The sequence below is a fragment of the Danio rerio genome, chromosome 23 (assembly GCF_052040795.2).
Source record: "Danio rerio strain M-AB ecotype USA chromosome 23, GRCz13ab, whole genome shotgun sequence".
Lineage (NCBI taxonomy): Eukaryota > Metazoa > Chordata > Actinopteri > Cypriniformes > Danionidae > Danio > Danio rerio.
The window spans coordinates 36,660,980-36,684,111 of NC_141043.1; the positions used below are offsets into that span (position 1 = coordinate 36,660,980).

Genomic DNA, 23,132 nt, shown 5'->3' on the forward strand with positions numbered 1-23,132 from the left:
ACAGCAAAGCATCATGTAGCATCACACTTCATGAGAGAGTGGACTTGGCTGCCATCCTATCGGTCAACATCTCACCACTTCATGTTTGCCTTCCAAGAGGTCAACTTTCCAGATGTCCTGGGCACGACAAAGTAGGTAAGTCTGGAGACTATGACGTTGTCTGGAGGAGGTAAAGAAATAAACTTTAGGGTAGAGATCTCACGCCATATGACCTTTTGGATCACGTTATTTCCACATAGCCATGGCAAAAAGCAAGCAAGAGGAACCCCACATTACTATTCCCCTTTCCTCCATGTATATCCATCATTTCTGTTCCTTTGCTGTGAAAAGTCCTGCTCCCCCATTTGCCAGAGGTCTGGCTTACATTAGCGATTTGGCATAGCGCCCCTTGGGGCGGTTCACACAGCCATGAGAGCCGTCATTGCTCAGACGCCCGCCTGTCTCTGTTAAAATCTACCAATCAGATCCTCCCAGCCCCCTACAGTCACACACACCACCCTCCCTTTTTCCCAACAGAATATTTAGACTCTTGGCCGGAGCTCGGAACGTGTGAGTGAGCTGGAAGTTTGGTGTGTAAGCAAGCTGGTTGCTAAGCTGGAATCTGTGAGGAGTGCGAACACACTCATGGCTAACCCATCTTGTCATGTTCTGGCTGCAGAACTTGAGCTGAGGCTGGGGATTTTAGGAAGGCCGAGAATACTCAATTCTGACGTGAGCAGTACTGAAGACTATAAAGGTTGCAGCCAACTAAAAGAAGAATTTTAGTGAGAGAGTATGCATGCATGATGTAAAGTTCATTGCAACAACAACTCAGGGACTTGGGGAGATCTGAATGAGAGAGTTTATACATTTTTTTGGAAAGCCTGACGTCACTTCAGATATCCACCAGAGCTACGTGCACCTTTGTCTTGATCAGCTCATAGTAGAATTAATCCTCCAGTAACATCTACATCAAGACAAATTTAAGTATTTGGGTTCTTCCATCATCTGTAATATCATCTGGCATTTATGGTTCCCCACCCAAAGAGCAGATTACACCGCAGTAAAGCCATCTATCCTCTCATCCATGCTCAAGTTCACATCACCTCCCATCTCACATGTGTCACAGTCTCAAACGGTTGATCAATGGTTTGGCAGGCATGAGACGAGGTTGCTTTGATCCCACCGTTTGAGCGCTGTCTTTTAAAATGTTCCCGTGCTTTCCTACAGCCTTAATTGCTTCCATCTCTCTCAGTTGTGGTGCAGTCAATGCTGACTGCTACAGAATTAACATAAGGGAGGACTAGGGGAACAGGACGGGTGGGAAGGATTAGGTCACCTAGTAGAGATTTCTTTTTATTTGCATTGGATTGTACACCTTTGAATGTTATTGCCACGTAAAAAGTTAAGAAAGCAGGCCTCGTTCACATTTAAGAAGAACAAAAGGTGAGACGATTCCCATAATATTCAAAACTGGCTCAAGGCAAACCTTGAGATTTGAGACAAGCAAATATAAGACAAAATAAACAAAAAACTCAAATCAGACACATTCCTCTTTTTTTGCTTCAGCAACTTGCTGAATAGGAGAATGTGAAATAGGAGCTTTTGATTGAAAACACACTGCACATGAGTTTGCGAAACCACGCTCTTGAATATCGAGATGTCCTTACTCTTTGATAAGAAGCTTTCAGCACTCTTAGTTGATTCTTGTTGATCTTCTCTTATAGAGTCGTTCATTTTCATGTAGTTTGGTTCATCACTATGGAGAAGGCTTTCATAACAACAACACCTTTAACCCAGAGGATTTCCACCCACACAACCAGCAACAGTTCTGTCTTATAAACAAGTCTATATAGAAACCAGATTGAGTTTGCAAATGTTGCTTCTTTGTATCAAGGAATACTAAAGAAAAGGGAATTTGACAATGTCTGCTCCCAAGTCTCTCTCAGCAGGTAAAGATGCTGAATTCCACAGGTGTGCTTTATCTAAGCCCTCCTGTTCTCCAGGTGTGTCCAGAACACGTTTCTTTGAAATGAATTGAGAGGTGACATAAGGATAGGCGAGGAGGGGGAAAGGGCTGCATGGATGAAATAGTCAGATTGCTACATTATCCTTAAATTACCCCCATTAGAGGTCCCTGCATGCCATTAAGTTGTTAAAGTTCTGTCCCTCTGCTAAACCTTACACAAAGAATGCTGTAAGCAGGACCACTGTTTCACTACTCTTTAGGGAGGGAGTGTAACCCCAACCTCTCTCTGGTCAGGGGTGGAAATAGAGTTTTTCCATTGTGTAAATCTAAGCCAAGTCATTTTCTTTCCTGAGTCTCCAGCTGAGCTAATGAGACCCTTACCTGGGGAGTCGGCACGAGACCTGGTTTGGCTTGGCCTTCAATGGCAGACTTAACTATAGGAAAAAAAAAGTTCCCACAGACTTTGCGGTGGGTGACGCCACAACCCTACTGCCCAAGCCATCACCACCTCCCCTGCTGGAGCCAAACAGACTCCTATTGATGAGGGAAACTGGTTAGTTGCTCACACACATGCTCAGAATAATGCAGCGTCCACATGTTCTTGCAGGTGATGGGTTTCCTACAGCAATGACTGTGAGACATTACTCCTGGGAATGAGCGCAGAGAAAAACCAAGACAAAGTGTGTATGTGTCTGACAGAGATAGGATCTGCTTGCTGTCTGTCTGAGTATGCCTCCTCAGGTCACATGATAATGAGGAAGCGCTGACCAAATCAATCTAAACAATGTCTGTGTGAATGAAACGACAATGTTTTCTTACGTGAGAACATGTGAATGCCTGAGTCTGTCTCACAACTGCAGAGAGGGTGTGAGTGTCAGTTTAAATGTTCACATCCCTTGGAAGATGTCCAGATCTAATATAATGAGGCCTAGCTTGCATTTCTATGCAGTGAGACCATTCCTGGGAGATTCCCTTCAGTCATGGCAGTGCCTTAAAAAAACTGCTGGAGAGCTAAAAATTGTTTTTATGACAAAGTTTATGCCTGTAAAATGAAGCAATGACTTAAGCAATAACCTCTCCAGTTATCCCTTCCACAAAGATAACTAAATTCCATCTGAAGTGAAAAAAAGCAGACCACCCGTTAAAAGCACACACAACTTGAGTTTTTCCAACATAGTGTATATATATATATTCAACATATAACAAAGACTAGAAATACATTATACTTCTACTATTTGTTTTCACTATGCAAAATATTAAAAGGGCACCTATGATGAAAATAACCTTTTGTATGCTGTTTGGACAGAACTGTGTGTAGATATAGTGTGTCCACACTCATATTGTGGACAACAAGTCTCTTTTTAAAAATTTTGACGTTAAAAATTGGATTCAAATCCTTCACATTTCAAGGCCCAACGCAACGTGACATAGGACTACGGTTTCCCCACCCACCAAATTGATTGACAGCCGCCTATTAACATGTCTCCATAGTTACTCGTATAATCATATCCACAAGACAGAACGTGCTCAAAGCAACCAGGATTAAACGATCTCTTCAGCTCTCTGTGACCAGCAGCACTTTAAATGTTTCTAAAACAGTGCATGTTTCTAATAAAGACAGCTAAATCGCTTCGTATTCTTCACCACAGCCGCATGTCAGTACAATTATAAAAGAAGATGCTTCAATATCAATTTATAAACTTAAATCAGGTTTATTTTGTACATTAGCATAACAGATGTCTATACAACAGTTTGTATTAGCATGTATCCTGTCACATTTGCGTACAAAAACAGTGCAAAGGAAAACGTGTCTGTGTATGTGAGCATGTATAACACTTTATAACAACATTGTGTGTGACTCATTGTTGCAGAAAGCCTTGAATTCAACAACAACATATATATCAAATAACCTCAAGGAAATTCTTACTGTAGTAAGGGAGATCTGCTTCGTTCTTGTCGTTTACTGTGCTGCTTATGCGTGAAACGCAGCAGGAAAAGCTTCATCCATCATAGCAAAGCAATCTAGTGGACAAGGAAAACCTGCTCATTTGCATTAAAGGCACAGGCAACAAAAACAGCTACACAGTCAAAACAGCTCAAATTTCCAATATACATAAATGTATATTAAATACTCTGATGGGTATTTTGAGCTGAAACTTAAACAGATTTTGAAGACACAAAAGACTTATCTTAAACCTTGAAAAAAGGGGTAAAATAGGTCGTCTTTTAAGTCCTTGTCAAATCAAAATTTACATTGTAGTGCACATTGTTATCTGTGGAAGGTAATCCAATTTTTAATGTTTTGGTAATCTTCAATAAAACCACGTTTGGAGTGGCAGTCTTTCCGTTGACATCGGGTTTGACGGTTACAGACAAACCATTTTTAACCACGCCCTCTTACCATTAGTCATATGCACTTTAAGGGCAGCAATAACATGACCCATATTCATTCACAAAGCTCAGCATTGTTTTCTTTTTATAATTTTGACTAATTTGCATATGCTTTCAGCTATGAAAAAGACTGTTAACTTGTTTACAGGTTTTAAATGGCCCTGGTAATAACTACATAGAATAAAGCAAATAAAGACTACAGCTAATGTTTATTTTAATTGTCAGTTTTGTAGGGTGCAGAGCGACCTAACTTGTTTCAGTGTAATGGAAACTAAAACTGATCTCTTCCAAAATATCTTTGCAGGTCACAGTGCACCACAACTTGTTTGTTGACTACTGTCAGTGCAAGGCCTAAGCATTAGAATATGCATCAGACATTTTCTTCATCTGGGCACTGGTAAGGTCAAATGATTGAACATGTCACAAATGTATGAAACTGTGTTCTCACGCGAAAACAAACTGACATACTCTAGACTTGGTTGAAAAAAAGCAGAAAAGCAAAGAGGAAATTCATCTCTTGGCTTTCCCAATATCCCCCTCCTGCTTTTCTTTCTGTTTTCCATCTAATGCCTGCTCTCATATTGGAATGTTTTGGGAAAAACTATTGAATAAACATAAGTACTGCATGGTACAGAATTACAACATTAATCTATAATAATCTATCCACATCCTTATTGCTTTTGCAAATTAACATCCCATTATACAGTCTAAACATTAGACATTTTATATCAATCAGAGCACCATTGGAAACACAGACGAGCTATAATTATTGCTCATCGCTGGTCAGTTATTGCAAAAAGCTATAATTATTGCACATACACCCAAAATATTTGATATGAAACCTCAGTATGGCCAATTACACTTTTGGTATTGGTCTGAAAAAAAGTGTTGTCATCCATTCCTACATGAAATGTGACCTTTGAGCATCACTTTTTAACATGCCGTTGTGTAATGTGTCATTAAATTAGCACATTAAAAACGAGAAGGATGTCCTGTGGTAAAGCGTGACATGTTGACCCCTAGTGAGGAGTTCATTTGCCTGATGACCTCAAGAGGACCATATCACAGTTGGACAGAACCTGAAAGAATGTGATCATGATTAAGTGAAGTGGACACGTAGTCAACGTAGCTGACACTCGCCAAGGATAAAACTGCAGAACACAAGCTTTTTGGGGCTTATCTTATCCTCAAGGGCCATTCAACACGATTTGGGTGACTAGGGTTACACAATGAAGGCTTCGCAGATGATCGGAGCTAAGAGGGGAAGTTATGCTTCCACTTCAATAAAAACAATCATTAAGATGTTTGTTCCTTATTTTTTTTTTTGGTTGTTGGATGTAGACTAGTTAGGGAACAACAATCTGGAAGTACTTTTCTAAGATGTTCTTTGGGGTTTTTTCTAATAACTAATAGAGTCAAGACCTTATGTTTCCCATAAGGTTTCATTTTGATTCAGTATTCTGTTATTTTGGCATACTGTTAATCTATTGAACAGTGTTAATTCCTCATTGAGAAAAACACAAATGCACAGAACAATACAAAAGAGGCTTTTTAAAGTTTATATTGTTCATATTTTAAATAAAACTTGAAACTCCCCTTCACTTTAATCAAGAGAATTTCAATTAAGTCTACTTCTATCTTTCCTGGGCTGTGTAAATGATTTCAATATTGTGAACATTTCAATCAGCATTACTGGAATGTCACTGTGCGCTTTAAAGTCTTGTGGCTGTTTAGAATTAATATTTAATGACTTATCATTTTTGAAATGCCTCAGATTCTCTGTGTACTTCTCTGTTCTTGTTATTACTTCTCCAACACCAAAGATTTCTACACATCTAGTCTAAGTCATTGAGTATCCAAACTAGGTTAGTACAGTGAACCAATCATTATCTCAGCTTGGAGTTACCGGTGCCTTTAAAGTCAGTGCCCTCAGGAAGGTATGTCACCTGCTATGAGTGACAATAATGGCTCTTTTTTTGTCACTCCTTCTGTGTTTGCAAATGGAATAAAAAGCCATCCTTAAAACTAACAGAAGCGTGATTAGCCTAAATTATTATTTGAAACCAGTCGCACATACTTAGGGATGTCTTTTCCCTCAATATTCAATTAAATTTTATATTAAATTTATTTATTTTGCCAAAGCAGGTGATACGTTGGCTCAGTGGTTAGCGTTCTTCCCTCACAGCAAGAAGGACGCTGGCTCGAGTCCCGACTGGGTCACTGGGTCTAAACACATGCACTATAGCTGAATTGAATAAATTAAATTGGCCGTAGTGTATGTGTGTGAATGAGTGTGTATCGATGTTTATGGATGTGTATGAATAAGCTGGCGGGTCATTCCGCTGTGGCGACCCCTGATGAATAAACGGAAAGTGAAGGAAAATGAATGATTTTTGCCAAAGCTAAAATTGACAAAGCAGATCTTTGTGTTATACTACACAGAAGAGTTTGTCTATACAATAAAGTAGGGCTTATGACCTCTCTCTCCCCTGGAAACCTCTTGAGGTGGCGACAGACACACTGGATGTAACCCTAAGGGAATGATTAATTAAATGACCCATACATTTAAGCTGTGCACGATGGAATTAGTGGTCATATTTTTTGGTGAGTGTGTGTGTGTGCTTGCATTCCTTACTTTGGGAATCCCTAAATGTCCAAGTATACCAATAGAAGTAAATCTTGACCTTGTGGGGACATCTTTGTTTGGTTCTCATGAAGAAAACAGCTCATAAATCACATAGATGACAAAATTTGGAAATGTAAAAATGCTAAACATTTCCTGTGAGTGTTTGGTTTAGGAATAGGGTTGAAACAAGGGTATAGAATGTGCACTCTGTACAGTATAAAAAGCATTACGTCTATTCAGTCATATTAAAGATAGCTGTTACTTGTTTATGTACTTGTGTGACCTAGGTGTACGCTTTTATTCTGGATTAAGAGGACAAGCCTTGTGTCCCTGTACTTCAAAGCACTTAAAAATCATGCTTATAGGAGCCATTTGACATTCAACTTTTAGAGGTAGGGTAAGGGTAATAAGTAGTCTTTAAAGTATAAAATACTATGGAGAACCCTCATAAATATATGTGTGCTCATCTTACACAGAATTACTGTGCATATCCTGTAGCATTTCATCTTCAGTATCCATAACCAATTATGCTGACCGTGACAAATATGAGATGGGATCCTACTTGAAGACTAACCATTGCCAAGCTCTTTCTTTACAACTTGCCCGCTCATTTCAGTCTTCTCAGGCAGCTAACGAATTTATAGCAAAAATGAATTTGACATAGTTCAGTGACATCAGTTTCCACCTGCTAACACTGGCTGTGTGAGAACACCACTTCCCATATTAAATACTTGCAAATGTAGGATCCATAGATTAAGCGTGGACTATTCAGGCTTTGTGCCACTTCAGCTGTTGATGGAGACAGGAGGGAAGGAAACAAGAAAGCCCATCCACTTCCCAGCCATAACACACTACAATTCTATTAACACTCCAAGATCATGAAGGGCAGGTGGTAACCGGATTTACTATGTAATAACTGTTTTGATTAATTCTTGATGTTATTTTGTGTCAATTACTTGAAAATGATATTGTGTAGTAATAGTAAATTTGATTTATATTCTGTGCTGAGCAGTGCAATAAAATGTTTTACTTTTTGGAGCTAATTAATTTTATATGCATGTTATCTTTCCTGTTTAACACCATGATTGCCAAGTTTCACAGCTTTATAGGCATTTCTCTGAAAATCTCAATGGACTATCCCTGAGAAGTATGCCAAGATCTCACCCTGCTCCTTAGGAGTCAAGTTTCCTTCATTTTGCATAAACATAAAAAGCATGTGCTTGGGATGGGCTGGAAACATACTATTAGCATAACTTTGTCTAGTCTTTTTGAAAGAGAACCGATCATAGTTGCGTATCCAGACACGGTTGCTGCACGAAAGGAAGTCGCGTGCATCTCATCAGTTGTTAGCGTGAGTGATCATCCTCTCATTTGGTATTCGCCTGCTTTCTTCTGCTCGCGTGAACACAATTGATTTTTGTCGTGCTGCTTCTCGATTCTAATATCACATTTGCACGCATATTGGGTCATCCTTATTGTCGAACCCTGCTTTTAAGAAAACTACAATTTAAAAATTATTTTCAACCAGCCGAAGTGGCTAAAGGGAGTGTCTGTCTAAAAAAAGCTGAAATCTATCCGCATTTGGCGGGTGTTAATGTCAAGCCCTGCATAGCTGGATTACTGCCAATGTCTTGAGGTAGTTCAGTATGATGCAATTTAGTTATGTGCGATTTGATTGGACATGAATCACTGGGCTGATTGTTCTGCTTCAGCCAATCCCATAGACAAGAAAAAATAGTAACTGCAGGTTGAAGGAAAATAATAGAGTAAAAGTACCAATAAAGCACTAAAAACCTAGTTGAGAGAAAGTAAAAGTACACATTTTTGAAACTACTTAGTAAATTACAATTCCTGAGAAAAACTACTCAATTACAGTAGTTTGAGTATTTGTAGTTTGTTACTTTACACCACTGACTGTACTTTACCCGTGAAAGGCCACAAACTAATCAAGAACAAACCCTAACATCTAAATCCAGCTCAAATTACCGCCTGAGAATTTATGGTATAGCCAAAACTCGTTCCTGTCCCTCCCTCTGAGCTGGATCCTGTGTAGGCGAGATTGGGTTGCCATTGAAATTGTTTTATCAGTTCCTCTGGAAGCGGGTCAGTATGGGAGTCAATAGCGTAAATCTGCAGCCTTTCCTCTGAAGTCCTCAGGAATTCGTTTGTCAGGGCTGGTTTGGGAGAGCCAGATAAATGATTGCCCTGGGCAGCCTTGCACCAAGAAATCCCACTGTTGAGAGGAAGCGCAGGGAGAGAGATACATATCTTGGAAAGGCATGGGGGTCAACGTTTAACCATCTAGCCAGGCGGGCACAGGTGACGAGCGATGCAACCCAATGCAGAGAAATGAGTCTGGGCGGCTGGTGGTGCTTGATCCTAAATCTCCCCTTCCTACATGGCAGTAAATCACGGTCACGGTGAGCGCCGGTGCATTGACCTTAAATTCCAGTCGTGCCTGTCGGAATCCCCCACTCTTTACAGTTTATGACTGCACCAGGACAGCATTACAAGACAAATAACAGACGAAATAAAGAACCGATCCTGATGAGGTCTCACTCATGCAGAACATTCGGTGGCATGGGTATTTTTTGTGTCCGCTGATTTACACGCAGCGCTGAAAAGAGGGTTATCTGTGATCATAAAAACAGCAGATTCTTTGATAAATACCAGAGCATTTTAATTTGAGGATTTAAGGAATGTTATTTACTGTAGATTAAAGGATGGATAGTGGGCGACACGGTGGCACAGTGGTTAGCACTGTCGCCTCACAGCAAGAAGGTTGCTGATTTGAGTCCCAGCTGGGCCAGTTGGCATTTCTGTGTGGAGTTTGCATGTGTTTGCATGGGTTCCCTCTGGGTTCTCCGGTTTTCCACCCACAGTCCAAAGACATGTGCTTTAGGTGAATTGAATAAACTAATTTGGTCAGTGTATGTGTGTGAACAACGAAAGGGCTTCCATCGTTTAAAACACATGCTGGATAAGTTGGCGGTTCATTCTGCTGTAGCGACCCTTGATGAATAAAGGGACTAAGCTGAAGGAAAATGAATGAATGAAGGATGGATGGCCTTATTGATTTATAAACATTAGTCAAAGACACTGGTGTGATTTTGCGCAAACATGTGGCCAAAAAAAGCAGTTTGCACAACTTTATGCTATTTTGTGAAAAACAAGGTAAACATGGATTCCTGTGAGGTAGTTTTTCACAGTGCACTCAAAAACAAACAAGACACTGAATACGAAAATTAAACGTACTTATAAAAGCAGAAAAAAATGGACCAAACAAAATGAATACAGATAAAAGCAAAGAAATCCAAAATGTAGGGATCCATGTTTATGTTGTTTTTCACAAAATTCCTGCTAAAGCTGCTAATTCGTTGTTAGTTCATTTTCCAGCCTGATCTCACGGGTAAACATAACTATTTTACTTTTTGTCAGTTTAGGGGCTAATTCGTATGAATTCATGATTTTTTAGAGCCCCTAATATGGGTTTTTGAAAGTCACCTTCCATGTGGTGTGACACAGCACTAAGTGAATGAAAACATCGAGCTGAGGTTTAAATCTGAAAGTGTGCAGTGTTTAAAACTATTGATTCTTTTATGAAATAATCGACTAAGAGTTAAATAAATGAGTCGTGTTGGGTTCAGATCTTCTGCCTGAATGCATCGATGTCAACACAGTACATCAACAAATATGTTGCACCGGTTCTGGTAAAATGTGAACGTGCCTTTTCCTTCAGACACTAGCTGACAGGACTGATCATGACGCAAAGATGACAATCACTTACAGATGGAGATTCAGCTGCAGGGAATAAGCGCTTACAGTTAATTTTCCCAACAACACCACAGTAGAGCCAACCTAATGCCAACCTAATGCTGTGTTTGTTCCTGTCATTTTTCAGATTTTTGATACAATAACCTACATTGCAGTGCGGGATTTGCTAGCCGTTTGCTATTGAAGGAGCAGCAGAGACTATTATGTATAGGACTTTGTCAGACTTTGTCAGTAACTGTTACGGTTCATAACAGATAAGTATAATTAATTATACTTGTTTGGGTTGGGGGTTAATTATACTTGGTTGGGTTGGGGCGATGTGGGAGTGAAAGTTCTTTCTGTCATTAATTACTAACACTTCCGTCATTCCTACAACTTCCAGAACATAAATTTTGATATTTTACCAAATGAAAATCCAATAAAATTATGAAAATTGTGAAATTAAAGCAATAGTGCAGAGATCTGGTCCCCGCGTCAGGTCAGTGTACGCCTGTAGCCTTTAAAGCACGCACGCGGAGGCGCATTAAACTCACACGGGAAAGAACTGGGAATTAATTTCATGTTTTAGTTAAATACTTCTTTAAATACAGCTCTCTTGATTTCTTAAAGGGAAAAAAAAGCTAAAGAAATTTGTTGTTAAATTAATTTTAGCAGAGACGCAACTGCCTGTCATTTTCACATTTGTTTTCAGTTAAGGATTAGGTCTATTAGAGTAACCTAATAAAAATGTTTTGTTGAACACTGCACACTAGTCTACACTATAATCAATATTATAATTTATTATATTATTATATATTTGCTTTTATTTTGACACCACTAACAGTTGTAATAAAAAGCAATAATAATCACAGCAGAATAGCCTCATGCAAAAGAGGGGTTTAGGAACAAATGAATCACTGAATGAATGATATGGAAGTCATTGGGATAATTAGGTTAAAAAAAAATCAATGCATATTATAAGACAATGAAAGTGTTTTTTTGACCTTGCATGCAAATCAGCCTGTTGTTGAAGACCCTAAAATCAAAATATGACCTTTTATAATGCAAAATAGGGGCTCTTTAAAGGAGGCATGGCAAGCAACCCCACCCCTAAACCCAATCGTCATTGTCGAATAAACAAATCGAACTAAATTCTATGAATGAGATTGTACAATTTCATGTGAATTTGCCACTAAATCAAAAAGTTACGAGATGAGATTTCCATGAGATTGTGTTGCAATTTCAGATACTAAACCTGGAGGAATGCCTTAAGAGTGTGTGACAGTTACTTCTTAACATTTTCAGGCCATTCTTACAAAAGATATGATAAAAATAATCGTGATAATGATAATGATAACAGACGAAATAAAGAGCTGATCCTGATGAGGTCTTACTCGTGCAGAACATTCGCTGACATGGGGATTTTTTGTGTCCGCTGATTTATGCGCAGCGATGAAAGGAAGGTTATCCACGATCATAAAACGGAGCGGATTCTTCGATAATTACCAGAGGATTTGAGGAATGTTATTTACAGTAGATTGAAGGATGGATGGCCTCATTGGTTTATAAACATTAGCCAAGGACACTGGTGTGATTTTGCGCAAACATACGGCCCATATGCTCAGAATAAAGTCCATTTCCATTCCCATGACTACAAGCATTCATCATAGTAGTGGTAAAATTATGCTTCACGGCGCACTCTCAAAGCATACAGCCCAGATGTCCTTTATTCTCATTGAGCATAACATGATATCCCTCTGCGAGCCCCCTGTTCCGGGGAGACCCTATAAATAACATTCTGAGCTCATCGCAAATGCTAATTAATTGCAGGCAGGGAATCCCTAAAAGAGGAGCCCTTGGGTATTATGACACCCCGTTTTCTCTAAGGAGCCACAGTCACCTGTTGGGGCCAAGCTAGGCTTGTTTTATCAGTAACCTGGTTAGTGTCTCCTGCAGGGATGTAATGACCACTGTGAAGCTGGAGAGGTGCTGGACAAATCAACACATTAGAGACCGGAAACAGTGGCTGTCCTGATAGTGTCTGTCTTTTTTTTCTACCTCTCTGGCTTTTGTGGAGACTTGAGCAGTAAATCTGTTCACATCTGAATGTGTTTAACACGACACTTCCTCTACTCTGAGTTCAATTAAAGATACATAAACTATGAAACTTGCTGGCCTCATGGTCTTTGCACCTATTCCTGTTCAGAGATTTAGAGCATTATACTATATTGTGTGATAAAGTGATCTACAATGAGAAACTCTAGTTATATTTTTTACATTTATACGGGTAAATTTAAGAAATCACTTGAATGTTTTTCTCAATTTACAATTTATAGTCGTGTTTTGGGTAAAAAGTAATTTTGTTTTAAATTACTGATGATTTTTTTTTTATTAAAAAAAAAACTTAGACCAATGTCAAAAATGTTTATGAATTTTAGATAGCAATCTATAAACCAATTGCTTAGCTTCAGAAGTGTTTAGAAATCAATATTTGATTAAATAACACTGATCTCAATAAATAAAAGCATATATTTAAAAAAAAAACTTTACCCAAAAAATAAAACTAAATAAAAATCCTAAATAAAAAGACTTTATACTTTGTTTAATAAAGAAATATTAACTTTTACTCAAACACATACCAAATAACTCCAGTCAATCCAAAGAAACTGAGCATTTTCTAAACATATAAAAAATAAATTGTGCATATATTTATAAAAAAAAAAAAAATTAAGAACTATTAATTTATTTGTTTTCCTTCGGCTCAGTCCCTTATGCAGTGATCACAACAGTGGAATGAACCTCCAGCTATTCCAACATATGTTTTACGCAGCGGATGCCCATCCAGCGGCAACCCAGTACTGGGAAACACCCATACACACTCACATTCGCACTAACACTCATACACTACAGCCAATTTTGTTTACCCAATTCACCTATGTGTTTGGAATGTGGGCGACACCGAAGCACCCAGAGGAAACCTATGCCAACACAGAGAGACGACTAACCACTGAGCCACCATAAAGAACTATACATGACATTTTCATTGATTCATTCATTTTCTTTTTGACTTAGTACCTTTATTAATAGTCACAGCGGAATGAACTGCCAATTTATCCAGCATATGTTTTATACGCAGCATATGCCCTTCCAGCTGCAACCCTTCACTAGGAAACACCCATACGTTCATTTACACACATACACTACGGACAATTTAGCATTCCCAATTCACCTGTACAGCACTGGAGCACCCGGAGAAAACCCACGCGATCACTGGGAGAACATGAACTCCACAAAGAAATGCCAACTGACCCAGCAGAGGCTTGAACCAGCACCTTTCTTACTGTGAGGCGAGAGTGCTACCCACTGCGCCACTGAACATTATTTTACATTAACTCACTTACATGCACTTTTTATGTCATTCTAGCCAAGCTTTGAGTTCAAGCCTCCTTCAAGGACAGCAAGCAAAGTTGTTTTTACCATTGTCAAAACCAACCAAATAAATAAGGTTTTATAGTACTAGTAGCATGCACGCAATTCACAAACTATAACCATCTCAAATCACCTACACAGAAAAGCTATGCATATTTTCCAGCAATAATACTCCAGTCACAAACCTCCGGTCATAAATCCTCTAACTCCTATACATTCACACCAAAACAAGAACATCCCAGCAGAATCGACAGCCCTGGACAGCCCAACCAAACCAAACACAACAGGTGTCCTTGTGAGAAAACCAATGAAGGCCTATTGTCAGCAGCAAATTTACGAGCTGCCCTTTGAAGAGTGTGAAAAAAAGTGTGTACTTAAGAAAACAATAGCACTGAAGCAACATCAAAATACAAAAGTAAAAAGCATCTAACAATCAAATGCAAGTTTGATGGTTTTAATGCACTTCACATATAATTGTTATAAGCAAGGAAAACAGATGTTTACAACACTCAAAAAACCACTATTGCCGGTTGCTCATACTACTATAAAATGTGCTGAATCAATACAATTCTTTATGGGGGGTTTTCTGAGACAACTTAATTGTTTTGTGTTTAATGCACTCAAATTTGCAAAAACAATTAAGTAAAACAATCGAATTGTGTTGGGACAACATGAAGGATTTACGTGGAACCCAGTTTTTTTCTACAGTGAAATGAATCCATTTTTTTCTCTCTCCATGAAATGGTTGGCATGAAGAAAAACACTGCAGAGAGGAAATGTGCATCCTCTCCATCTCCAATCCTCTAGAAACCACTTCCTTAATATCCACCAAATAACCAAGTGTTTTCCCTCTCTTGAGCCTGCAGTTTCTCTTGACCTCGAGGGCTTGATTTCTCTCTCTGAGGCACACAGGAAACAAAATCACCCTGAATCACCCCTCTATATGTCCCATCCCTCAGCAGGATATTTCTCTGTGCTTCCAATAATTTCTGTGACTTGTGTGAATGGGCCTCTTGTGGGCTGATTTAGCAGTAAATTATTCTCAGTGTCTCTCTCAATCTGTTGGTGTTGTGCTGTTATTCTCAAACTCTGCATCCTGTTTTGTGGTTATTTTTACCCTGGTATTAGTATCCATCATGGGTAATTTGATCACTATTGGTCAGACTGCTGTTTACACCATGGTATGAACAGATGTCTAAGATGTATCTCCTGCATGTGACCACACATGAACGGGGTGACAGTCACTAAAAATATGATCACTAAAAAAGCACATTTCAAGTTTGATATCTTTTGTAGTAGCCTATTTTACTCATTATTATTTTGGTATTACTTAAACATTGAATGTGTATGCTTCACATACTGTATATCGGCACTGGTGGGGGCACTAAGGCATGAGGCCTATACAGCCATATCGCACTGCTACTTGTGTGATAGTGATGGGTCGTTCATGAATGATTCGTTCATTTTGAACGAATCTTCAATATGACTCGGGAACTACGAGTCCTCTCAGGGAGTGATTCGTTCATCCGCGCGAGCGCACATTTGTGCAAGTAGTATTGTTAATTTCAAGGCCTGATCACATTGGCAGAAGCCAATCATATGCGTTTAGAGCTGGAAAAAGAATTGATCCGCTCACCTCTCGAGTCCTCTATCGGGTCTGAGTCACTCGTTCCTCACGGGCCAATCATACACGTTTAGAGCCGGAAAAAGAATTGAACCGCTCACCTCTCGAGTCCTCGGGTTTGAGTCATTCGGTCACGTAAACAACGAATGATCATGGCTCCTATCGGCTCAGACTGTGCATTGATTAAGATTATATGTGACTGTCAGTGTAACGTGAATGAACCCCTAACATTTAAAGACATGAAGAGGTGAGCTGAGCAAAGAGACAACATGCCTTCATAGACAAAAGAGCAGGTAAACATTGAATTATTATTTTCTCCTTCTTATAGTATTCTAGTTATGACATATTTGTCGTGCAGTCAACCTTTTGGGTTAGTTGTAGATGTGTTTGGAAGCAATTCGTAACATTTTAATAATATTTTGGCAAATTGAACCAAATGAACGAAATGACTCGAAAAAAGATTCGTTCATCTTGATGAACGAGACTCAAAGATCCGAGTCAGTAAAATGATCCGAACTTTTAATCACTATTGTGTGATATTGCTCATATATATATATATATATATATATATATATATATATATATATATATATATATATATATATATATATTGCTGTACATTTGTGATCAGCTCATCCAAGATAGATGTTTCTGGAAGAAACAACTCTCATCTTAAAAAGCTGTTTTTCTTCCGATCTGTTATCTAGTTTCAAATAAGATTTAGCTTATTGCAAGCACTGGGTATGTTATCATTTACCCAAATATATAATCTCTCATCAATGATCAGGTCCTGTGTGACTCAGCCGTGACCTCCTGACCTGTCATATCTTCATCTGTCCATCTTTACCTCCCTTTTTGTTGATTCGAAACCATTAACATCTTAAATCACTCAATAACGTCGTCTAGCAACCCTTGAGAGACTGAAATCCCCCTCTTCTAATCTCAACCATATCACATGTCAGATAAACCAGCAGAAAAAGACAAGCCACAGTCATCTACCCTTTACACCCAAACTGACCACGCTCACCCTGATGGTGCGAAGGCCTTTGGCAACCCTGAGAAACTCCAATCTAGCCATATATTTCTCACGATAATGTCTTCTCACGGGCACAATCTTCCTCCCACAAACTCTCACTCCTAATTCAACTTCTACTCCCTTGCGAAATGATCAAGGCATGACAGACCAACATCAGCACGATGATAGACGTTTAGAGACTAGATCAACGGACCAACAGGCACCGCTGTCTTTTTCCCAGCCTTCCTTCGCCCATATCTTCATCAAGCGGGAATTGTGTGAAGTCAAAAATAAAGAAACCCTACTGGATTAAATGATGAGATGGGTCTTGCATGTTTCTTGTGAAGGGAAATAGCTGGAACTGGTTTGACAATTATACCTCATTGATTAAGTCCAGCTGTTTAAAATCTGTAAATGTGCTTCATTTTCCTACGCCCTTTTGCTTGAATTATGGGAGCAATTTTCATTACACTGTAAGCAATGAATGAAGTGGAGGGGTTTTTAACTGGCTAATATGAGATGCCATTATTCTCCTCACAATTTATCCTTTAGATATTAATGGTCGGCTTATTAGAATTAACAAATTGCTTTCAGCAGACTACTCCATTGCGATATTACAGATGTGTTAATCATTACAGTACATGGAATAATAAAAGAAAATAATGTGGAGGAGCAAACCAGTGAACTCAAAAGAGCTTTGACCACAGATATGCTAGTGATACTAATGATAAAATACCAAACGTAACGTTATTCTCATAAGGGATAAAAATGTGGAGCACAAAGCCAAACATATCTATAGTGACCTTGTTTCCGTTCCTGGCTGGCACGATTTAATCATATTTTCACAAATTGTTTCTGATTTACAGAAGACACCCATTAAAATGTAATTTAGTGTAGCAATGTGTTATTCATATACTGTGGTCAGCAGGATAGGCTTAACAATTCATATATTTATTCATTTTCCTTCGGCTTAGTCCCTTATTTATCAGCCACCACGGAATGAACCGCCAACTTATGTTGGTTTTATGCAACAGATGCCCTTCCAGACACAGCCTAGTACTTGGAAACACCCATACATTCACACACATTCATACACTATGGTCAATTCAGTTTACCCAATTCATTTCTTTGGACTGAGGGGGAAACCGGAGCAACCGGCAGGAAACCCACATTAACACAAGGAGAACATGCCAACTGGCTTAGCCGGGACTCGAACCAGCGACCTTCTTGCTGTGAGGCGACAGTGATAAGCACTGAGCCACAGTGCAGCCCCGGCTTAATTAAACTACTCAAAATTTTGTATTTTTACACTTATTATCTCTGGATTTTTATTTCCTTGGGATTTAATGGAATTAATTGAGTAGTTTTTGTCTGAAATTGTAATTATTTACCAAGTAGTTTTAAAAATGCGTACAGCACATTTACTTTCTCCCAAGTACATTTTTAGTGCAGTATCAGTACTTTTACTCTATTATTTACCTTCAACATGCAGTCACTACTTTATTTTTTCTTGTCTATGGGATTGGCTGAAGTAGAACAATCAGGGCTGTGATTCCTGTCCAATCAAATTGCACATAGAAATTAAATTGCATCATACTGAACTACCTCAAGACAAGGGTTATATATAAATGCAGCTAACCATTTGGATGCATTCAAAGTGTCCAAGATGATGTCCAAAATGGTCACACGCAATGACCCAGAGACTTTTTAAACTGGATGACGGATGTATGATGTCTGTAATGGCCTTAAACAATCACTAAATGCACTACAGAATGTTACGTTTTCACTCACGTACACACACAAATAGCATGTCAACGCATTAGACTTTCACAGTATAATACTCAATACTCTTGAGTACTTTTAAAAGCAATACTTTTTACTCATACTTTGAGTAATATTTAAAATAGATACTTTTACTCTACTTGCACTACAATATAAGTAATGGTACTTTTACTTGAGTAAGATTTTCCAATACTCTTCCCACCACTCAATATCCTTGATAAAAAAAGATTAAGATGTAGTCAACTAAACAACATTTACAATTGTTTATATAAACTGCTGGACTGCATTGCACTGTTCGGTATTAGATGAGCAGATCTGAGTGTGTGCGTTGATTGTTTTCAGTCATGTTACTGACATAGACCAGTCAAGTTTGACGATGTTTAAAAGTCATAGGCAACAATCATTCCTCATCATGATTATCATTAACAAAATGTTCTCCCCACGTTTGCGTGGTTTTCCTCAGGGTGCTCCAGTCTAAAAGCATGACATTTGCGTTGGGTAAAGTAAACTGGTGGTAGTGTGTGAGTGTGTCTGTACGCTACCTGACGTCTGCATCCAGATACTATTAAAAAAAAAAACAGTAATCATCTGTGAAAAAAGATTTATCAAAGCACAGAAGACAGCTTGGCCTAAAATGTCTTTAGCATTTTTTTTTAAGACAGCTTCCACTTTCATCCCTTTTTGCACATAAAAAGTCCATATCTTTCATCCTAATGAACAATCTCTCAGCATTTGCTTTCTATGTGACTTCACGATGCAAAACTTGTCATGCACTGAAATGATTTCATGGCCAGAGCATTAATGAGATGATGTCACCTCACCCCCCCCCCAAAAAACATGTTCAGCAACACCACGGTTTTCCGCTGACATCACCGTGCACAATTCATCTCAGCCGTGGCCCCTGAACACCCGATGCACTCAGGCGCTGTAAATAGATGAGTGCTGAGCTAATTTGAAGTGTACACTGAAGAGGCAACAGCTGTACAGCTCATGACAGTTTCTGCCTAAAAGCAAGGTCACCCCTGCTGCAAGACGTGTCTGATAGCAGAGGAACGCAACGCAGAAAAAGAGTTCAGAAAGTTTCTGAAAGCCTGCTGCCAACATATTAAAAGTTAATGGTGATTCTTTGCTTTCAGCTAATGAGTTGTAACCCCAAATGTTTGGAAAGACAACATGAAAAGGCATTCAAAACTGATTTTACTTCGGTTTGCAAGACAGCACTGTAGTGTACTTCTTGACGGTTCATTGAATTTTGAACAAGGGGTGGTACATTATGTACAGAGCTTCTAACTAATATTTCTGGTCTAAATATATATTTAATATAAGCTTTATATTAAGCAACTAAAATGATATTGTTTAAAATAGTAAATGTTTTTCAAATTTATAATTAATATACACTCACCGGCCACATTGTTAGGTACATGTACTAGTACCGGGTTGGACCCCTTTTTGACTTCACAACTGCCTTAATCCTTCATGGCACAGATTCGACAAGATACTGGAAATATTCCTCAGAGATTTTGGTCCATGTTGACATGATAGCTTCATGCAGTTGCTGCAGATTAGTCGGCTGCACATCCATGATGCGAATCTTTCATTCCACCACATTCCAAAGGTGCTCTACTGGTGACTGTGGAGGCCATTCGAGTACGTTCAAGAAACCAGTCTGAGATGATTTGTACGTATATATATATATATATATATATATATATATATATATATATATATATATATATATATATATATATTATATATATATAGAGAGAGAGAGAGAGAGAGATAGATAGATAGATAGTTATAAAAAAAAAAGTTTAAACTAATTTTTTTTAATCAACTATCACTAAATGTATTGAGTTTTCACTAAATGTAATGATTTTTTTCTCTTTTTTCAAATAATCATTTATCCAGCATTTAATGAATATATATTTCAGAGCATTGACCACAAATTGTGCTTAATACCAGGAACTTCAGTCAAAGCAGATAAATGTAGAATTCAGAAAACCTTGTTATTAGCGACACCAGTGGCCAGGAAATAAACTGCAGCCAACAAGTTTTTGCTTGTACATGCAGTCATGCATCTATAACATTCAACAAACTGAACATGATTCAATGCCATGATATGCTGACAACAAAGTTTTTTCTTGTCATGTGATTAGAATTTAAGAGAAATTGAAAATACCTTTGCGTTGATATACTGATAACAAATTCTGCTGTACTCTCACCTATCAAAAGGGGGAAAATTATAGTGGTTAGAAAACCGTAGTTTATAAATCATCATAGCAACATGACAGTGTTAGAACAAGCTCTTCAATTCACAGACATCATCTCAACAAATCAACTAACTAAAATAACAAGACAAACGCATATTTGAAACTACAGACTATAGATCCAGCTATTTGAGGCTAAAGTTTGATTGAATAACTTTTCATTGTATGAAACATTGGCATTAATTTAATAAGTAACACGCTTTTGAATTAAATTCATGTTAAATGTATTATTGTATTGCCTTAAATTGTTATGGTTAATTGTAAATTTGTCTTTTAATATGATTGTGTGTTGGTGTCTTGTTATGGTTTAGTAAATGAGTCTTTGTATTTGGCTTTTCGTATTGGTTTTGTTATAATTTAAATGAGAATTATTTGTTGGAACCCAGGAAGAATAACCACTACATTGGAGATCAAAATAAACAATAAACAAGCGTCTGATTTTTTCACATAAAATTCAGTCAACATCCTTTCATAAACAGCATATAAGTATGTAAGGTCTCGTCTTTTGTTTCATTAAAACTACAGTCGAATCGCCACCTACAGGAGAGATAGCCGTGTCTGTGACTCACTCTGGGATCAGCATTAAGGAAGTACTTTGATTTGTTTTGAATATATAATGTATTCAACACACAATCCCAGCAGGCACAGGATGTCAAAATGGTGTCAGATTGGCGTTGTACCCTAATATGGTGGAAAAAAAATTCGGTTGACATCAGAACCCAACGTCAGTGACACTTTGAACCACTTTCCAATCTAAAACCAACAAAATATCACAGTCTAATGATGTTACAGCTTGATTTTGTGTGGACGTTACCACTTTGAAGTCTATCAGTTGTTGGATTTTGGTTGCCATACCTGACAAATAAATGTCAGTATTTGACATCAATATGAAGTTTTGGTCACTTTCCAACACAACCTAAAAATCAACTTATTATGAACTTGTTATCGGACATCAAAATAATGTTGTCCTTGGATGCTGGCTAGTCAGTGAATTTTGGTCACCCGAAATCACAACCTAAATCTAACCTAATATTAACATTTTATGATGCTGTGTGCCAGCTGGGATATCTTGGCCACTGTTGGGGTAACGCATTACAAATAACATGAGTTTTGTAATATTACTTTTCTAAGTAACAAGTAAAATAACGCATAAATTAAAAAAAATAAGTAATAATATTTAAGTTACTTTTTTACAAATGGAACTTGAATTACTTTTTAGATGAATTAATACACTTTTAAAAAATAATTTACTGGATCAAAATTTGTGTTTTCACGTTGATTCACACTTAGTGAGAGAATGAGCTCCCCATGGGAACAGACAGAAACCAAGATGGCAGAGTCTTACTGTACATTTCTGTGATAGAAGTACTCTCGTTATTTTGGGGTATCCTCATTATTCCCATTATATTTGAATGGCCAGTGATTTTACTGAACTAATAAGACAAAAATACAAAAGTAGCAAACACTTTGCTTTTAGCTTTCATTAATCTGTATATACGGCATGTATAGCATTAGGAAGTTCTCAGAAGTTAACATTATTCTAATCTTTTTTTTTTAAAGATAATGAAGGTGTAGGTTATACAGTGTGTTGTTAAATGCAGAGCTCCTCTATTTAAAAAAAAACAGAGAGAAAAATACCCTGCATATTCGAAAAGAGATCAAGCCTTAGGCAGGTATAAAAAAGTAACTCAAAAGTCACGCAACGCATTACTGTCCACAGTGTAAAATCCAACTTTATCAAATGAAATGAGTGAAGCTAACTCAAAATGTACTGAAAGTTAATTCTACTCATCTGAAAAGAGTTTTGAAAAGAGTTTAATTAAATACCATATTACTTCAACTTAAATAGAGTAAGTTCACAGTACTCGTATAAATTAGTTTCTTAACTCAAATGTTTTGTAGCAGTCGGTTTCCTCAAATGGTTTGAGTTGCCTTAACTTGTTGAGTTTTACAGTACTCAATTTGTTTAAGTTCTCTTCATTTATTGTGCTCGAATTGCTTGTTTACTCAAATGGATTACGTTTACAGTACTCATTAGAATTAGTTTTTGAACTTAAATGATTTGTTGCAATCGGTTTCCTCAAATGGTTTGAGTTACCTTAGCTTTTTGGGTTTTACAGTGCATGAACACTAAGTAATGTACCTAGTTACTTTTTGGAGGAGTATCTCAATATTGTAATGCATTCCTTTCTTTTGAACTTTCCAGTTTGTAACTTTCCATCTTAGAAATACGGTCATCAGAATGTTGGCCCACTGCTCGCCCGTTCCTTAACAAACAGATCACCAAGTACAATAAA

General features: G+C 37.9%; 1 long non-coding RNA gene across 13 annotated transcripts in view; it reads right to left on the reverse strand.

Moving 5' to 3' along the window:
- LOC137489140 (uncharacterized) overlaps positions 1–23,132 on the reverse strand; it is a 52,049-nt gene that overhangs the window by 20,741 nt on the left and 8,176 nt on the right. For 2 of the 13 annotated variants that reach the window (XR_015523787.1, XR_015523795.1), the window contains 3 exons: positions 20,748–20,790; positions 19,971–20,234; positions 76–160 (listed from right to left, as the gene is read on the reverse strand). This is a non-coding gene — a long non-coding RNA (uncharacterized LOC137489140). Of the gene's footprint in view, positions 1–75; positions 161–3,875; positions 3,971–19,110; positions 19,131–19,970; positions 20,235–20,747; positions 20,791–23,132 lie in introns of those variants that run through there. The other 11 variants (XR_015523796.1, XR_015523793.1, XR_015523789.1 and 8 more) reach the window with 10 other exon arrangements.